The sequence below is a fragment of the Desmodus rotundus genome, chromosome 9, assembly GCF_022682495.2.
Source record: "Desmodus rotundus isolate HL8 chromosome 9, HLdesRot8A.1, whole genome shotgun sequence".
NCBI classification, from domain to species: Eukaryota; Metazoa; Chordata; class Mammalia; order Chiroptera; family Phyllostomidae; genus Desmodus; species Desmodus rotundus.
Genome location: NC_071395.1, coordinates 39,106,404 through 39,120,476, shown reverse-complemented (window position 1 = coordinate 39,120,476; position 14,073 = coordinate 39,106,404). Strand labels below are relative to the sequence as shown.

The following is a 14,073-nucleotide window of genomic DNA, read 5'->3' as shown; positions in this document are numbered from 1 at the left end:
GCCATGAGTAGTCACTGCGACAGCCCGGTGGTGGTCCACGGTAGGACTGATCACTCCTCATTAGATGTGACGGGGCCGATCTATCCAAATAGTTGATTTATTAAGTGACCCCCACCCCCACCACCACCTTCACCCTGTGGAATTCTCAGACCAGTTCAGCCCAGCCCCTGGATGGGTTGCATTTTCTTCTGTGAGCACAACAAATGTTACAGGGCAGGGCTGGGTGGGGGCGGGAAATCACGAGAAAGAAGGGCTGCAGAACCAGCAGGCTGATTCTAGGCAGGGGTCTCAGCAATTTGAATTTTCTGGCAGCTGCAGTTACAGCGGGGAAAGAAGCAGGTGAAGGTAATTTGATGGTGTGCTTTATTTAACCCAACAGAGCCAAGATATTACCACTTTTACCCTGTAATCAATATGAAAACTACTATGGAATTTATTTTAAAAAATAAGTTCTCACCTTTTTAATAAAGATTTTATTTAATTTTAGAGAGAGCGGAAGGGAGGCAGAAGAGACAGGGAGAGAAACATCAATGTGTGGTTGCCTCTCAAGTGCCCCCTACTTGGGGCCTGGCCTGCAACCCAGGCATGTGCCCTGACTGGGAATCGAACCAGCAGCCCCTTGGCTCAGAGGCTGGTGCTCAACCCACTGAGCCACCCCAGCCAGGACTATTATTTCTCTCTTTTATGAAGTCCATAATACGAGGTTTTGCCCTCACAGTACATCTCAGTTTGGACCCACCACATCTGCAGTGATACACATGGCCACATGTGCGTCCTTTCTGCACTGTCTCCTCCCAGCTGTTGTTAGCCCGCAGGGTCTCAATGGTGATAAACCCCACCACCTCAACCCAGGGGCACTGGGTGATGACTGGGGACATCTGTGGCTGTCACAACTTGGGGTGCTCCTGGCATCAGGTGGGTGGGGGCCAGGGATGCTGCTCAACAGCCCACAGTGCCCAGGACAGCCCTGTATAGGAAATGGCCCGGCCTGCTGCCCACGTGCTCAGGAGAGAATGCCTGGTTTAGGCCAAAGGCCTTTTCAAATGTGATGCTGTAGGAGGTCACAGTCACCCAGCGGCGGAAGTCAGACCCTGGCTTGTGTGTGTCTGGGGCAGCCCTGCTCGAAGCCACTGGGCTTTCTGTGTCTAGAGCCTAGGACACCGTGTGGCAGGAGGGTGTGGGCAGGGAGGGCCCAGAGTCTTCCCCAAGGTGGGCAGTTGGGAGACTGCGCTCAGCGAGCCACTGGGAAGGAGGTGTGTGCTGAGCAGGACAGGAAGCCTTAGGTCGGGGAGGCAGAACTGGGCCTCCCTCCCCTTCTCTGCACTCGCAGGTTAACAGAGTTCAGAGGAAGCTGTGACAGAGTTTCCCAGAAAGCTGGGTTTGAGGCAGAGTGGGTGTGAGGAAGGGGAAGGGAGTCCGAAGCCAGCGGGGCCTCCGGCCCCCCACCCTGCCCCTCTGGGCTGATAGCTGACCAGGTGTATGAGCCACAGGCCAGGTAGGTGGAGGACCCGCTTGTTCTGCAATCCCCATGGAAACAACAAGGAGGCTCTGGAGGGGGAAGGAGGTTGGAAGAGAGGCCTGGACCTCACAGTAGCCTGAACAGAGGCCTGAGTTTCAGGTTTCTACCTGGGCTTCCCAAGGGACAGAGGGAGGCCCACAGAGAAGCACCTGGAGAATCAGAGAGAGGCCATGAGCCTTGTCTCCTCCCCCATGATACCCACCCCAGGCAGCAGGAGCTAGACTGCCTGGACTAGCTTCGCAGGCACCCCCTGGCTCTGCAGCTTTAGGGAAGTCACGCCCCTATGGGCATCAGCTCCCTGCTCTGCCAAAGAGGTTATCACAGACTAAAGGGGATAGCTGGCATCTGCTGTCCTCCCAGTAATAGCCTCCACCCCTTACTCAGATCTCCTCCCACTTCCGTGGGGACCCAGGGTGGGGTAGGGGCTGCCCAGGGGTCCTTAGGGAGAAGGAGAGGGAGGGGGAGGTACAAGTTGTTCACTTACTCTTGCCTTGCTGTCTTTGCACCTGCTATTCCCAGTTCTAGAAGGTACTCTCTTGCATTCCACCCCAACTCCTGCTCAGACCTCAGGCTCAGGACATACGTTCTCCCCCTCGGACTGCCAAGGGCTGCCAGACCTCCACAATAAACCCTCATCACAGCTGCTGCTCTAACTGTCCCCCATAGTCTTAGTCTCACGGCCTTAAACTTGGCAGTGGTTCTTCAACAGAGGCACAAGCAGCAAATGAAAAAAATGGTGAACTTGGACTTAGTCAAAATGTAAAACTTGGGTGTGCCCTGACTGGTGTGGCTCAGTGGATTGAGTGCCAGTCTGCGAACTGAAAGGTCACCAGTTCAATTCCCAATCAGGGCACATGCCTGGGTTGTGGGCCAGGTGGCCAGCTAGGGGCTTATGAGAGGCAACTGATGGATGTGTCTCTCGCACATCAATGTTGCTCTCCCTCTCTCTCTCCCTCCCTTCCCCTCTAAAAATAAATAAATAAAATCTTTGGGGGAAAAAAAAAAACAAGAGAGTGAAAAGACACCCCACACAGTGAGAAAATACTTGCAAATCCTGTTTGGGAGGACCTGGCAACCAAGAGACAGCAGCCCCAATTAGAAAGTGGGCACTGGATGTTAACGGGCATCTCCCTGAACGCCACATACAAATGGCCAGTGAGCACAGGAGAGGCTGGATTTAGTCTCCTCCAGGGACTGCACCGGCACCTGGAGCTGAGCTGGAGGAGGGGGCGAGCTGGCCCGCAAAGGGGAGGGGACTATGCCGGGATGCTCAGCGCCCCGGGGCAAGGAGATGAGTTAGCAAGGATGTGGCCTGAGGTCCCAAGTTGGGGGCGGGGTGGGGTGAAGCTCCGTGGGGGCGGGGCTGGGGCGGTCCCACCTCCCACGGGCGGGAGGGATGCCTAAACTCCGAGGTGCACTGTCTCCTGTCTTCACCCTCACATTAAAGAGCAGGAAGTGACTCTGGGGTGACGGCAGTGGATCCTGTGCGACTCCCCTTTCTCCTCCCCTGCCCAGGGGGCTCCCCGCCCAAGGGGAGGCGGGAGGCACAGGTGCGGGGAGGCCTCCCGCCCACCTGGGTTATGGAGGCAGCCTCTCCCCTGCCCTCCTTCCCCTCCCAGTCTCTCCTCTCCCTTCCCCTATTTTCTCATCTGTTCCCTCCCCTTCCTTCTCCTCCCCTCTTCTCCCTTTGGCCTGCCCACCCCCAGACCAGCGATCCTCCTCTTTAAAGGGGTGGGGCCATTTTCCAGAGCTGAGTTCCCAGCCCTACTGGTCCTTCCGTGGAGCTTCTGGAAGCCTCTCAGTCTTGTGTTTGGAATTCCCAGGTTCGCAATTGGGCCAACCTGGCTGGAAGTGGGGATAGGGTTTCCCCCGAGCCCAGCAGAGACTCTGAGAGTCTGGTGCCATGCTGCCTCTTGCCCCCGGAAAATACCATACATCATTCTGTGAGCGGATGTGCAGGGATCAACACCTGTTTTTGTTACCTTAAAGCCTGCCCGCACAGCAGCATGATTCACAGTAGCCAAAACTGGAAACAACCCAAGTGTCCATCAGCGGATGAATGAATGAACAAAACGTCCACACACTGGAACATCACTCAGCCATGAAAAGGAGTGGAGCTCTGACACTCGCTACAGCGCAGATGGGCCTTGAACACATGATACTCAGGGAGAGAAGTCAGACACAGAAGGACACACGGTGTGTGGTTCCATTCATGTGACATGTCCGGGACAGGCACATCCATGGAGACAGGAAATGGATTCCAGGTTGCCAGGAGCTGTGGAGGGGGGACTGGGAGTGACTGCTGATGGGGATAGGGCTTCTTTCGGGGTGATGAGAATATTCTGGAATTAGATAGTGGCAATGGCTATGCAATTCTGTGAATGGGCTAAAAACCACTGGATTGCAAACGTTAAGTGTGTGAACTGTCTAGTATGGGAATGATATCTCAAGAAAGGTATTATAAAAAAAAAAAACTACCCTCTCATGTACACACACTCACTGTCCCCCAGGAGCTGTGACTGACATCCTCAGGGTAACTCCCCAGTCCTGTCTGGCTAGTCCTTAATCAGGTCCTGAGCCAGGTGCTTCGGAGAGACATGAATGGGCCTGGTTCCTGCCCTTAAGTGGCTCTCAGGCAGGCTTAGATGGCAGTGGGTCTATCAGGCTGTGGACCCCCATCCTGTAGGGCCCGGGTGGGGTGGGGCAGGGGAGCAAGACCCCACCCATTACACAGGTGAAAACACTTGAGTCCCAGAGACAAGCAGGTGTGCTGGAAAGCTGGCAGAGCAGCTGGGCTTCCAGCCTGGGTCTGCCAGACCACAGAGCCCCAAGCCATGGCAGGCGGCCTCAGGGTACACTGTCACTGGAACCCAGGCCCTAGACTCAGGCCACATGAAGCTCCTTCCTGGTGGTTTCTAGGCCAAGGGTCCCTCGCTGGGTAAACGCAGCTGACATCCTGTTCTGCCTTGGACCTTGCTCCTCCCCCTTCCACTGGGGACATTGTGGGACTGTTCTTGACATTCTCTGGCCCTGGTTAGCAAGACTTTGATCTTCCCAGCACCTCTGCATGATTCTCAGCTCCACTTATATGAGGGGCATGGAGCACAGGAAAAGGAGCCCAGAGCCAAGAGGTTATTTGCCCCGACCAACGGCATGCAGAGTGAACTTGACCTTGACTCCATGAATGCCCAAGCCAGAGGAAGGTCAGGAAAGGAAGTAAGTGGCCCTAAGGGGACTGGGGTGGAGCCTGCACCTGACACAGCCTGCCCCCCCCCTTCTTCTTTCTCTCCTGGGCCTGAAAGTGAAACCGGTGACACCAAAGTGAAACTGAAGCTACTTGCCTGGCAGCAGCCGGCCTGCAGAGGGGGAAAGAGCAGGAGAGAGCGAGAGCGTGGACTCCTCTGGACAGCCCACGTGGCAGGCAGTGGGATGGAGGGAGGGAAGGAGGAGTTGCTTTTTAAATTTCTGTGGTTTAGGAACAAAGAAAGGACCAAGGGGCAGGTCTGTCAGACCAGAAACGCTTCCACATTCCCCCTTCCGTTTCTCCCACTGCCTTTCCCGGTTGTGGGTCCCCACCATCCTGCGTGTCACCGGAATATGCTGTCTTATGAACAGCAATGGGATGGTGCTGGCCTTGTTCATGCGGGGTCTCTCTGGGTGAAGACACCAGGGGCCATCTCTACTGGTTCCCCAGCCTCAGGCTGTAAGGGCCCACTGCACAGATGTCAAGCCAAGGTCCCTCTAGAGTGGAGACAGGCCACTGGGGCGGGGGGAGGGATGGGGAAGGCAGCCCGATGGCTCCAGTGCTGGGTTGTGCAGAGGCCCCCAAGCAGCAGTTTTCTTGCTCTGCAGAGCACAGAGAGGGAGGAAGCAAGCAGGCATGGTTTGCAGCAGGCAGGATTGAAGTTAGACTCATGCCAGAGTTCTCCTTTGGAAGTTTGAGACCAGATCATTCTCTGGGGTGGGGCCATTCTGGGCACTGTGGGGTGTTGAGCAACATCCCTGACCTCCATCCACTTGATGCCAGGAGCACCCCCAGTCCTGACAACCCACTGCCCTAAGCAAATTCCTGTAGTGTGGGGTCCAGTCACAGAGATTGTATTGGGGACAGAGCTCTGAGCCAGGTCCCAAAGGTAGGCAGGCTGACCCCCCTACCTTTGGAGCACTCCACCTGAGGTTCTAAGAGACCCCTGGGAGCCGTTGTCCTTCCTGGAAGTGTGTGTGTGTTGCGGGGGGGTGTCCCAGACTACAGTGCAAAGATGGAGAGAGGGGCCGGAACTGGATGGGTACTGCTAGCTTCAGGCTGGAAGAGCCCATTTCACGGGTGGGAATTCTGAGCTGTGGTTACAGTCAAGGGCGGCCGCTGCACCAGAATAGCTCTGCCTTCTTCCACCTTCTGGACAAGCCTAAGTAGCCTCTGAAGTGAGGTGCGCCAGCCCCCAGGTAGACCAGGCATCGACCCAATCGCTGTAAGTTCAGAGGCTGCGGAAAGTGTCTGCTGCTCAGAGAATATTTCTCCTGGGATGCTCACAGGGTGTCCCAGGGTAGGGCTCCGGGTGGCACTCAGCTGCTCTGTACAGCTGCAATTTGCCAAGGAGCACTGAAGGATTTCAATACTTGCACACCTGGTTTGGCCACCCCAGGGTATGCTGGCTCTGCCTGAGAGCACATTTTGGAAAGAGCCCCAGGATCTGGGAGGGGCCTGAATGGGAGGAGGTTTCTACCAAAAGGAAAATCAGAGGGGCTTCCGGCAACTCACCTGGCCTCCTTTGTACCTGTGCACAAATTCCAGGTTTATTGGACATCTCCCACCTGCAGAGTTCCTGCCTACAAAATCAGTGATTCACCTGTAAGTGGTCACAACAGGAGTTGAAGGGTCTGACGCCAGAGGCTGAGCGGACAGCCGCTTGCTTCTGTAGCTGTGAGTGGTAGGTAATCTGCATGTTCCTTTCTTCCTGACGCCTTCACTGGCCAAGGAAAAAATACCAACCTGATGTAGTCTCTTTTCTCTTTTCTTTTAGTCTTAAAAAAAATAATTAGAGCCCTGATTTTTTTATTGTGGTAAATTATACATAAAATTCACCATCTTAACCATTTTTAAAAGATTTTATTTACTTATTATTTTTTTTTAGTAGAGAGGGAAAAAGAGAGGAGAGAAGTGTGGGAGATCATGGATCAGCTCCCTCTTGCACACGTCCCGACCGGACACCGGCCCCACAGCCCAGCCCTGTGCCCTGACCAGAAGTCAAACGAGAGAACTTTCGCTTTGGGGGACAACACCTGACCAACTGAGCCACACCGGTCAGGGCTTACCCATTCTTCCATGCACCATTCGTGGGCATTAAGGCCACTCACGTTGTCGTGCAGCCATCCCCACTGTCTGTCTCCAGGACTTTCTCATCTTCCCAAACTGACACTCTGCCCCCATGAAACACTCCCACCCCCTCCCCCAGCCCCTGGCTCCCACCATCTCCTTCCTGTCTCTATGGATCTGACTCTTCCAGGGACCTCCTGTGAGTGGGATCACACAGTGTCTGCCCTGTGACGGGCTTATCTCACTGAGCGTGACGTCCTCAAGGCTCATCCACGTTGTGTCAGTGAGTCCATCCTTTTCAAGGCTGACGCCATGACACTTCAAAAAATGTCCGAAGCACTTACCAGGCCTACAGCTGCCCATGCACCGCCCTCTGAGTCCCCTGCTGCAGCCACACTGGCCTCCTGACTGATTTTCCATCTAAGGTCAGTCCCACCTCCAGGCTTTTACCCTCCTGGCTCCCCATACCTGGAACCTGTCCACAGACTCTCATTCAGGTCTCTGCTCAAATACCAGCTCCTTGAAGAATTGTCCCTGGGGACCATTTGTTTTTTAAAAAAAGAACTAGCCCCTAGACAAAACTAGATGTCTGATTCTGTGGGATCTCTGAGCCACTTGTCAACGGTGCCTTGTAGAAAAATGGTAACAATGGCCATCATTCTTGCCCACAGAAATGCAGATGGACTGTGCCCAGTCACCTTTTGCTTCTGTTTGTAAATTCATTCCAGCATTTCTTATTTGCCTATATATGTTCTTAGAATTTTCCTTTGAACCTGCTGTAGCATCTTACGGGTTCCCTCATTAATAAATAAATATTGAGTGAGTGAGATAAAATCTTTTGACACATGTTCATTAAAAAAATTTAAAAAATGAAAAAAAAAAAAACAGTCTCCAGTCCCTGCTCACTGTCTGTTCAGTTCCTCTGGTTAACTGCCTTCATTGCACTCACTGATAATTGTCCGAAATTATTTTATTTGTCTCTTCGCTTATTATCTTTATCCTCCACTGGACTGTAAGCTCAAGATCAGGGACCTATAGGAGGTGCACAGACCAACTTCTAGCCAGACCAACTGCTGAACAGAATGTTCTAGAATGATCATGGGGTCCACATCAAGCTCAGTTATATATGGGTTCTAGAACCCGCCTGTGTCCCTCCCTTTTTCAAAACTGGAACACTTACCCCCAGCTCCCTTTCTCCGAACTTCCTCCAGGAATACCAATGAACCAGGATTCCCCAGGCCCTTGTACCAACGCTTTTAACTCCTTGAGCAGTGAGCCCCCTGGACCTTTAGCCCCAACTTCATCCACAGCAGCCAGAAGAGGCCCCTTTCCCCCTCTCCTCTCCAGTCACGGTTGAGAGAACTGTCAATACCCATTGAAAAACCTAAAGACGTTGGGTCCAAGTGCTCAAGGACACTTTACCCTTGTTCTGTGGCTGCTTTGTAAGCATGAGAAGGGGATATGGCACCAGCCACTGAGGTCTGGACCCGGAGAGGAACCTGGGTGGCAGGATTAGAACAAAAGAACTGGTTTTAAGAAACACCAGCATGTATGGGAGCATTGAAAGTTCTTAGACTGTGGAGGTGATGAAGTCTGAGATGGAAAATAGCAGGGTCCCCCCTGTAAACTCAGCTGGGAGCCCCAGGTCTGGAGCAATGTGAACTCTCTCTTGCCCAGAGATCACTGGGCGTCCCTTCCAGGTCATCCCTCCAAGAGGGAGAGACTCTCGGGAAGTCAGCCTGGATCATCCAAGAAGTTTGAAAACTTTATTTTTTTAAAGTATTTTTTTTTAATTTTTATTTTTAGAGAGAGGGGAAGGGAGGGAGAAAGAAAGGGAGAGAAACATCAGTGTGTGGTTGCCTCTCCGGTGGGGACCTGGTCCACAACCCGGGCATGTGCCCTGATGGGGAATCGAACTGGCAATCCTTTGACTCGCAGCCTGTGCTCAATTCACTGAGCCACACCAGCCAGGAACAAAACCTTTAACAACTACCCTCGTCTTCAGGATTCTGACAGCAGGCTGGAGGACAAAAGCAGGACTGTGTGTGTGTGCAGCGAACACACCCACCTCAGGAGACCTGGGTTTCAGACCTACCTTCATCGCCAGCATCTGTGTGATCCTCTGTAGTAACTTAGACTCATTCTCTTAAAATAGCTTCGGCATTTTGAAAATTAAATGAGACAGTGAAGATATGAGTGCTGTAAGCTGCAAAATGTTCCTCAGTCAAAAAGTAGTGATGTTTCACAGAATGTTTAATTGAGATCTAATCTGCACGCTGTGCAGCCCACCATTTTAAAGTGTCCAATTCAGAGGTGCGCAGTGGGTTCACAACGCTGTGCAACCCTCACCGCCATCTCACATCAGAACATCTTTATCACCCCAAAAGTACATTCGTGATCAATAGCAGCCACCCCATTTCCCCTCCCAACGCCTCCCAGCGTCCTAGCAACCCCTGACCCACTTCCTGTCTCTGTGGATGGGCCTGTTCTGGACATGTCACATAAATGGCATCACATACTGTGTGGCTTTTCTGTCTGGTTTCTCTCACTGAGCACCATGTGTTCAAGGTCCACCCATGTTGTAGTGAGTGTCAGAGCTTCGTTCCTTTTCATGGCGGAGTAATATTCCAGTGTGCAGATGGACCACCTTCTGTTTATATATTCGTTCGTTGATGAACAGACATTTGGATTGTTTCTCATTTTTGGCTATTGTAAATAGTACTGTTACCGACAGTCAAGTAGAAAGCATTGTTCTTTCTTTTTATTGTTGTTCAATTACAGTTGTCCCCATTTTACCCCCCATTACTCTCCACCGCCCTACCCATCCCTCCCCGTTGTCTTTGTCCATGAGTCCTTTATACATGTTCCTTATGTAGGCTTTGTGCAGACAAATGTCTTCATTTCTCTTGGGTGGACACCTAGGAGTGGAATTGCGGGGTTAGACGATCATTCCAGGTTTCACCTTTTGAGGAACCGCCAGACTGTTTTCCACAGGACCTGCTGTGTGCAAGGGCTCCAGCTCCTCCCCGTCCTCACCAACACTTGTTAGGGTCTATCTTTTTTGTTCCAGCTGTCTTAGTAGGGTAGAAGTCATGTCTCCTGGTTTGATTTGCATTTCCCTAATGACTGAGGATGTTGGGCAACTTTTTATGAGGTTTATTGGCCTCCTGCATTTTTGGGAAGAAAAGTCTATTCAAATCCTTTGCCCATTTAAAAAATTTTGGTTGTGCCCTAGCTGGTGTAGCTCAGTGGACTGAGCATGGGTCTCCGAAGCAAAGGGTTTCGGGTTCAATTCCCACTCAGGGCACATGCCTGGGTTTTTGGCCAGGCGCCCAGTAGGGGGCGTGCAACAAGCAACCACACATTGATGTTTCTCTCCCTCTCTTTCTCCCTCCCTTCCTCTCTCTCTAAAAATAAATAAATAAAATCTTTATAAAGTAATAAAAATATTATTAACACAGCCAACATAACTTGAATGCAAATTCTTCTACTTGAATGCTGTGTGTCTTTGGTTATTTATTCTCTCTGAGCCTCCGTGTCTTCATTTGTACATCAGGGATGATAACCCGTGCTACACGAATGGACTAAAGTAACACGCAAAAGTGGAACTCAGCAAATGAGAACTGGAGTTACTACTCACCCTGGAATAAGTCTGTTTGGAGACAAATGTCAAGTGGTTGTCAATTTTTATATTGCTTTATTGCTAAGATGGAGCTGGTCCTGACACATTCCAGGAACCTTTAGCCAAGCATCTTATAGGGTCTGCTGATGAGGTCAAAATGCCTTGGGTGTGTGTGAATTTTTCACCTTTGGAGATGTTGGTTTCATCTCTGCTCAGATAATAATAGTAATAATAACGACAACATAATCATATCTATTATGTATTGAGGACTTCCCTCCTGTAGGTACCATGCTATTTAAGTATGTTACATGTACCATCTTGTTTCTCCCTTGTCACAACCCTAGGAAGTCTCTACCATTACTCTCTCCAAAAGACTGAGAATCAGAGAGGCTAAGTAACCTGCCCTAGGTCACACAGTAAATCAATCTTTTATACTTTACTAGGTTTTAAAATAGTATCCACTTGATTTTTTTTTTTTTTTTTTTTGTGAGCGGGGTGAGTAGGGACTGAGGTGTGGGTGTCAGGACAAATCTTTGCCTCCCTCCCTCATTGTGTTTTAACTGCCTGGGCAGGAGTGGGCATGGAGTAGAGGTAGAGGTATGCCACCCTGGCCTTTCCTGAAGGACACACCCCCAAGCCCCTAGCAGGGTACAGAGCCAGGTAAATTCAGGCTTCTACATCCTTGCTCATGCTCCCTCTCTGGGCCTCAGTTTCCTCAAATGTAAGGTAGAAATCACAGGACCCCTGCTTTTTCCCCAGGGTGTAATGAGGATTCAATGCCAATTTTACCCAGGAGTTCCCTCCTGTTTCTGAGTCAGGTTATCAAATGTGGAGAACCAACGCAAGACACCTGAGGTTGGGTGGCGGTCCGGGGGTAACTGACCCATTCCTAAGAGCTTGTAGCAGGGGAGTAAGACCATTTGGGACTAAAGCCTGAGCTGGGGTTATCTGCAGGAGTCCAAGCACAATCCTGAGACCTGCAAACAGTGTTTCTACTTGGCCCTTTTACTCCCAAGGGTGACAGCAGGGTGGTTTAAGGAAGGAAGCAGGACTTACATGCCAGGCAGGGTCGTTAGAGCAAAGTCCTTCAGTTCCACCCTCTCCCTGTATCCGCTGGCCCCTCCCTCAGTCCCTTCCCACCTAACTGGGGCTAGTTTAAGGCTTCCAGTCGCGGGGCTATTACTTCTCCTTTGGGGGCCTCATGGGGTTCCCCTTGAAGCCAAATTATTACAAAAGCCATATCAACCTATTTGGGAGTTTAAAGGCGCTTTTTAACACGTTGTGTGAAGAGTCAATAAAGTGCTGGGTGGGGTGGGGGACGAAAATTTGAAGTCAGAGAAGGAGAGATTGAATCCATTTCACCTATGGTAGTGGAAGCTTCCTGCCTGTAAGGTAATGGTGGTAATAATGCTAATAACTAATAATAATAACTAATGATAATGATAATGCGATTAGATGTTAGAATGGAGGTAAAGGAACCCCGGACAGAGCCAGCCACTTGAGAAGCGCTCAGTAAACGCAGCTATAGAGCAGGTGCTAACCCTCTCAGTCCAAGGGAATGAGGAAAAGGAAACTGAGGCCCGAAGCCCCCCAAGCTGCTGATCACAACACCCAGCCCTTCCCCGGGCTCCTACTGTGTGTAGTGGGCAGCGGCCGGGCCGGGTCAGACTGTTCTCACCGCTGTCCCCTCCTATCCCTCCCCCATCCCCCTCCAGACCTCTCCCACGACCGGGGAGGAAGTGGGAGAAATAGGGAAAAAAAAAGTTGGCTGAGCCAACGCCTCCCCACTCCCCACCTCCGCCCCTCCGGAGCCACGCAGACCCTTTCGGGAGCGGCACGCAGGACCCAGGCGTCCGGTGCCGGGTCCCTGTTACGCCCAGCAGCCCGCAGTTGGGTGGGGGAACTCGGAAAGCCTGGAAAACAACCGTCCAACCCGCCCCTCGCCAACCCTTTCCCCCGCTACGCCTCTGGCGCAGCGGGCGGAGGCGACTCCTTTATATAATCGCGGGCGGGCAGGTTGACTATTTCATTTAGGGACCCGGGAGCCCGGCGGACCCGAGCTGTCACCTAAAAGCCCGCCCCGGGTCCCTTCTACGGTTGGGCAAAACGAGGCCCGGGAAGGGCCAGGGGCCGGCCCAGAATCCCCACCCTGGCGCCCCCCACTCAACCCCAGCTGCCGAGGCAGCCGCGACCCACGCCCGTGTCCGTCCTAGCAGTGCGCACAGCCCTCCCCACCCCCGCTGCCAGCCTGCCACGCCCCAGGCGTCGGGGGCAAAGCCCGCGCCTCCCCCCGCACCCTCCCCTGCGCAGAGGCTGGGGGCCTGTTTATCTGGAGGCCCCCACCCCCCTCCACCCCGGGGGCCCCGCTCCCCCCGCGCCCCGGGGAGCTCTGGGGCCAGATAAGCTGGCAAGCTGGCACGGCGCCGCGCAGTGGGGCGGAGAGGTCAGAGGAGGGGGGGCACGCTGGGGGCGGGCTGGACCCCCCCCCAACTTGACAAAACCTAATAACAACCCGGTCTCCCCGGCGCAGCGGGCGAAACCCCACGGGAGGGCAGAGACGTGGCAAGAGGGGACCTGCCGAGCCTGTTCTGGCCTCCGAAGCCCGGGGGGGGTGGTGCGGGCTGGGCGCGGGGGGGGGGGGCCGGCGGCTGCGGCACCTTTAAGACAAGGGAGGACCCCTCTTGCCCTCGGAGAAACCAGGAAGGGAGTCGCGAGCATCATACGGGGCTTTGGCTGTACTGTACAGTTACTGTAGGGGCAGTGACGCCGCCGCCGCCGGAGCGAGGGAGAGACGAGGGGAGGGCGAGCGAGGGGGAGAGCGAGACGCGGACCCCGGAGGCGAGCGGCTGAGGAGCCTAGTCCGAACTCCGGGCCCCGGCCCCGTGCGCCCCGGCCCGGCCCGGCCCCGGCCCGGCCCCGCGAGGTAAGTCAGCGCCAGGCGCGGCCCCCAGCACAGAGTACAGGGTGGGGACAAGCCAGGGGCTCTGCGCCCACCCCTGCCCTCTCGGGAAGGGGAGATCCGAGGAGCCAGGGACGTTCCGCAAGTTTCAGAGGAGGGGGTGGTTGGCAGCTGCTTGGAGGCTCGAGGCGCCCTGGATCCCAAGCCCGGGGAGGGGGCGCCGCCCGGGATGGGGAATTGGGGGCGAAGTGCATGGGCTTGTGCGCCAACCGCCTCCCCCCACCACCCCGGGTGCATGGCTTTTCGGGGCTCCCAGGAGCGCGGAGAGCGGGGGAGGGGAAGCGGGGCTGCATTGAGGGTGGGGGGAGCCGGCGTGGGGAGAAGGGGGGCGCGTCGCGTGCTAAGTTTGTTGCTGGGTACTGGGGGCGCTCCCCCTGGCCCAGGGGCCTATTCCGTGCTGCGTCTATACGTTGGAGTTGGCCAGGATTGAGCTCCATGGGGTATGGGGGGGAGGGGGCTGAAAAACAGGGAGGGGGGCTTTACTGAGGAGGGGGGAGGGGTGGGGTGTCCGGGTGGGCGGGCGCGCCCGCAGGGTCTTCTGGGCGTCGTAGTCTTCCTGCCACTTGCGGCAGGTAGATGGCAGGCGGCCTGTACTACAAGTTCCAGGATGCGCTGCGCCGGCGGCCGGCCGCGGCCCGCGGGTAGGGGCGGTGCGGAGG

The 14,073-nt window shown here is 54.1% G+C and overlaps 1 long non-coding RNA gene across 1 annotated transcript; it reads left to right on the top strand.

Moving 5' to 3' along the window:
• Positions 1 to 4,368: 4,368 nt before the first annotated feature.
• LOC123480607 (uncharacterized) lies at positions 4,369 to 7,645 on the top strand. Its single transcript, XR_006656690.2, has 3 exons — positions 4,369 to 4,735; positions 6,312 to 6,447; positions 6,652 to 7,645. It is a non-coding gene; the product is annotated as an uncharacterized lncRNA (long non-coding RNA).
• Positions 7,646 to 14,073: the final 6,428 nt, after the last annotated feature.